This window comes from Stenella coeruleoalba, assembly GCF_951394435.1.
Source record: "Stenella coeruleoalba genome assembly, chromosome: 5".
Classification (NCBI taxonomy): Eukaryota; Metazoa; Chordata; class Mammalia; order Artiodactyla; family Delphinidae; genus Stenella; species Stenella coeruleoalba.
In genome coordinates, this window is record NC_137150.1 from 100,546,049 (window position 1) to 100,551,812 (window position 5,764).

Here is a 5,764-nt window from a genome sequence, read left to right on the forward strand (position 1 = left end):
AAACAGTAAATGCTGGAGAGGGGGTGGAGAAAAGGGAACCTTCTTGCATTGTTGGTCGGAATGTAAATTGATACAGCCACTATGGAGAACAGTATGCAGGTTCCTTAAAAAACTAAAAATAGAACTACCATATGACCCAGCAATCCCACTATTGGGCATATACCTTGAGAAAACCATCATTCAAAAAGAGTCATGTACCACAATGTTCATTGCAGCTCTATTTACAATAGCCAAGACATGGAAGCAACCTAAGTGTCCATCGACAGATGAATGGATCAAGAAGATGTGGCACATATATACAATGGAATATTACTCAGCCATAAAAGGAAATGAAATTGAGTTATTTGCAGTGAGGTGGATGGACCTAGAGACTGTCATACAGAGTGAAGTAAGTCAGAAAGAGAGAAACAAATAACATATGCTAACACATATATATGGAATCTATTAAAAAAAAATGGTTCTGAAGAACCAAGGGGCAGGACAGGAATAAAGATGCAGATGTAGAGAATGGACTCGAGGACATGGGGTGGGGGAAGGGTAAGCTGGGACGAAGTGAGAGAGCGTCATGGACATATATACACTACCAAATGTAAAATAGATAGCTAGTGGGAAGCAGCCACATGGCACAGGGAGATCAGCTTGGTGCTTTGTGACCACCTAGAGGGGTGGGATAGGGAGGGTGGGAGGGAGATGCAAGAGGGAGGAGAAATGGAAATGTATGTATATGCATAGCTAATTCACTTTGTTATAGAGCAGAAACTAACACACCATTGTAAAGCAATTATACTGCAATAAAGATGTTAAAAAATAAATAAAAATAAAATGATCCATTAAAAAAAAGAACAATTTGTGAATTACAGAGGTGACCAAACAACTTCTTTACCCCTCTAACTTGATTGTTACTTCTTTACTAATTACAGCTCTAACTTAGCTTCATTTCTCCCACCCACTAAGTTAAATTAAGATGCTTGATTATAGAATTATTTTTACCTTTGGGAAAGCACCCAATTCAAGAAAAAACATCTCTTTCTGGAACTATCTCCCAAATCACCTACCACGGGCTCAGTTCTTTTAAAGAGCAGCATGGAATGTCCTTTCACCGAGGTTCCTCCCTGTTCCCCACGATGTGAACACCTTTCTTGTTGCAGAAAGTAATAAACCCAGCTGTGTTTGAGTATATGTGTGTTCCTAAAGGTCTTTAGCTGAGGAGTACAACATTGATAAAAAATAATTTATTATACATTATGCTATATTATATTAAATTTATTCCAATTTAGAAACAATTCAGACTTTTTTTAAACTTTTCTCAAATTAATGTTATGCAATGACAGAATTAACCACTTGGAAGAAGGTCATGTGATGTCAAACAGCTTCCAGCCATTAGACAATAGCTCATAGAGCAATTTTTTTCAGTTTACCCTAAAAAAAATCAGTGTTCATTTTAAAATAATGAATTGTCACTTTTATTGTGATATAAAGTCTTAAAAATAATAGAGCATATACATAATCTCCCTGTTAAGAAACTATAAAACAAAATGGGATAATTCAAAAATGTATTGCATTAGAGAGTGTTTGAAATACACTGTTCTTTGAAAAATATTTTCTTTTTAAAATTCTAGTAGCTAAGACATTAAACTGACACAAATAAATAGCTTATCTGTCTCAAGTGTCCAAATGAACTGTATAGAAAATCAATTTTGGCTAAACAAAGAACAGATGGTAAATAATGTGATTACATTAAACTGACTATGATAGTAGTCACCACATAAATATAAGCACTGGGTTTCATTTTCTCAGAGCTGAATGTTGTAGGCTAGAAATTATCACAAGGGAATGAGAGTAAGTCTCATATAATTTCTTTTTATTACCCTCAGAGAAAACAGCATTGTCATTATCATAAGCAGATGAATACAATAGAGCTTTATAATAAGTCATAATAGAAAAAGATCATTTAGAGAAAGCATTAACATTGTCATTTTCTTTGAAATCCTTGAACGTGAATGAAAACAAAGAGGTTAATAAATATTTTAAATGAATAGCTTATTTAGCTACCTGAACACAAAAGTTCTGTTATCCAATGGCTTAATTGACTGTGTGTGTGTGTGTTTTTTAACAGCCCAGCATATTGTTGCAAGCATTCTTCTGCAGAGTTTAAGCTGTATTCCTTATAGTCTTTTGATTTGATCCAAACTCACCAATGTCTCACAACTCTAAGCAGAAAAAATAATTATTTCCCATTGGAGCAAAATGAATGCAAGACAGAATACTGTCACAATATTTATAATAATATGCTTTTCTATATTCTCATAGTTGCTTAGGGGATTATTTGCACTGTGAATTTAATGAAATTTTTAATTATCCTGAGTAAAATTTTTAATGATTTTTTGCATACTTTATGTCAACTTGGTAATATATTCCTACATTTCTGAACTTCTTGTTAGCTTGGATCATATCATTTTTCTCTTCTTCACTTTTTACCAGTTCTACTTCCAGAAAAAGAGAAGAAGAAAAAGAGGGAGAGGATAAGGAAAAAGAAGGAGACAAATAAAAGAGGAATAATAAGCAAACTAAAGAATAGTGAAGCAGTTTCCTTTACAAAACTTTAAAAATAAAGTGGTTAGTAGGACATATAGGAAAAAAAATTATGTATTGTATATTTTTCTTGAATATGCAGAGCTACCATAAACAAAAGAAATGAAAAAAATTTTTTAACTTGATTTACAATAGAGGATATTTTCAATTAAAGAACTCAAAAAAACACCAATAGAAGTAGCAAACTTATCATAACATTTTAAGTTTTTACGTAATGAGGAATGCCAAAAATACAATATATCTGATTATACTGGTGAAGGAAATGGAAGAGGAGAAGCTAGAGATGACAATCTCAATGAGACAAAAATGAAAAACAGAAGAAAGTTATATCTTCACTTATGATTTGACTACATCTACCAACTCTTTTTTTGGTCATTTCCTTTTGTTTAAATGAAGAATTATTTGCTTATTTGTATTTTTTCTTTTATATAGAACATCTTCTCAAAATACCCTTTTTAAATATAATTTTTTCCTTGGCTACTTTTGAGGGAGAACCTTTACTTCAAATACATTAGCACAACAGTTACTCTTCATATATTTTTACATTTACTTTTTTGTGTCTCCCCAATTTAAATTCATGCTACATAATTCCAGTTATTGCTACAAAATTCTTTCCTACCCCATCTATTCCAAACGGCTATTTCTGACTCTTTTTTTCACATTACATGGCAAAAATAACATAACAACAAAAATAAGTATCTATTTAACTAAACCATGAAGGCAAAAACTTGTATTTATTAATGTCATGTTCACTCTAAAACACTCTTCAAATCGAAGTTTCCCAAATTAACTTTGCAGAGTCTTTTCAAGTTTAGTATGGATGTTCTTTTATAGTAAACCCCTAAAATCCATAATAAAGTGATCTACTGAGTCATTTGTTTGAGTAGAAATGTCAAATTTCTGTGATATTCAAATCTCTTTAGTAAATATCCATCTATATTTGCTGAGAGGACGAAGATATGATAAACACACAAAGGGTAATTTCTTCCTCACTCTATATATCCTGTACAGTTTGGCTAGGAGGTTTGTTCTGTGGTCTCCTATCTCCATGATCTGGGCTAAGGGAATAGCCAAGAATTGGATCATTGCAGTGAAAATGAGAAAACATGGTGATTCATGTCTGGTTTCTAAAGCTTTCACCAGGAAGAATCACATTTCATAGGTACTCACATTGTGTTACATAAAGCAAGACACGGGTCTATCTATCTTCATTGGGGGAAATATAATCCTACTGTTACCAAAAAGGAGATTTTGAAATATGTGATATGTAGCAAATACTTATAGCTTTAGATAGCCTCTTTCATAATTAAAAATTCCTGGATGTGAGGCAATTTAATTATATATCTAAGAAATTTTGTTCTGTACAAATCTAGATAACATAGGGCATTTAATATGAAAATATCCACTTAAGAAAACCCTTTTTTATATTTAAAGTGTAATACGTGATCACTTTATAAAATTCAGAAATACAGAAGAACATAAGAAGACAAAGATCACTTACAATTTCATAAGTAAAAAATGACCGATGTTAACATTTGGTACATATTTTAGAATTTTTTAACACATGCATACATTTTCACATAATTTTTCATTAATGGGCTCAGGCTCTCCTACTGTTTTTTTTTTATGTGCTTTTATTCATAAGACATCTTTCTATGCTACATGGAATTCTCTTAATAACTATGTAATAGCTAAGCCTTATCATTTATATGGTTTCTAATAATAATAAATTACACAGTAGTGAAAAATCTAACCTCCAATAAAATAGTATGAGGTGGTAGGGCCCTTGGTAGGTAATTAGGTCTTGAGAGCAGAGCCCTCATGAATGGGATTAGTGCCCTTATAAAAGATATCCCAGAGAACTCCCTTGCCCCTTCCCATGTGAAGACACAGTGCATCTACATACCAAGAAGTGAGCTCTCTCTATACACTGAATCTGCCGGAGACTTGATCTTAGATTTCCCAGCCACCAGAATGATCAGAAAATAATTTCTGTTGTTTATAAGTCACCCAGTCTATAGTATCTATTATAGCAGCCTGAATGAACTAAGACAAAGGCTATTTCTAGACTTTCTAATCTGTTCTCTTGATCTCTAACTTTACACCAATACCATACTTTCTTGATTACTGTAGCTTTATTTAAGTTTCAAAATCAGGTAAAGTGAGTTCTCCAATTTAGCTCATCTTTTTCAATATTGGTTTGTCTGCTATAGTCCATTTGCCTTTCCATATAAATTTAAAAGTAGTTTGTGGAAAAAAATACTTCTGGGATTTTGATAGAAATTGCATTGAATCTGCAGGCTCTTTCTTGCAAGAGACTTACTCAAGGAGGGCAGTATTCAGCCTGGCACAGGTAAAGGACTTTGATCATCAGGGTAAGGTAGGGCTAATGTTACATTAAAAGGACAGAGAGGAATATGTTTGGCACCCATGTACCTCAAGGAGTACCTCTTCGTATTTCACTGCCCAATATTGATGGTTAATGAATAAGCACATCAGCCAAAGCCTGAGAAAGGCATGGTGATAAGGGCTCAGATCCCTGAAGAATAAGGATCTGGGTCACCTCACCGCAAAAGGTACCTATACCAGCCAAGGTCCCAGTTAATGTTGAGGGGAATCTGAAATGGGTAATAAAGGAGGAAGATGATAAATACCACTTATATTTTACTGCCAGCTTGGGGTAGTTTGTCTCACTGTTCTTCCCCTTATACATTTTTTGCAGTAATAGATAAACCAGAATCTTGAAGGATCTGTGCCTAAGGTCAACTTAACTATATGAAGTGGAGTTGCACGAAGGCTACGCTGTAATAACTGCTGTGGTACACCATACAAATTTTTCTTTAAGGATCAGGGAGGATCCACTTACTAGGAATGTTGCCAGCTAGTTTCACAAATGTCTTTCTCCTTGGGAATTGCTCTCAGCCAAAGGGAACTGCCTACCCCAGAGTAACCCCCATTTGAAAACTGATTCATGTGGGGATGAAAAGGCCTGGCCCCCTTGTTTCAATTTTGAACCTATCTGAATGTCAGTTCCTGCTTCACAACTACCTGGCAAAAGTCTTGGTTGCAACCGAATCACAGTTCAACCTCTTTCTCAATCTGATCCTGCTGTCCATATTCTCTTACAGGTGTTGTTGCTGAGAACACTTTGCAGTAACATCCCTCCATATAT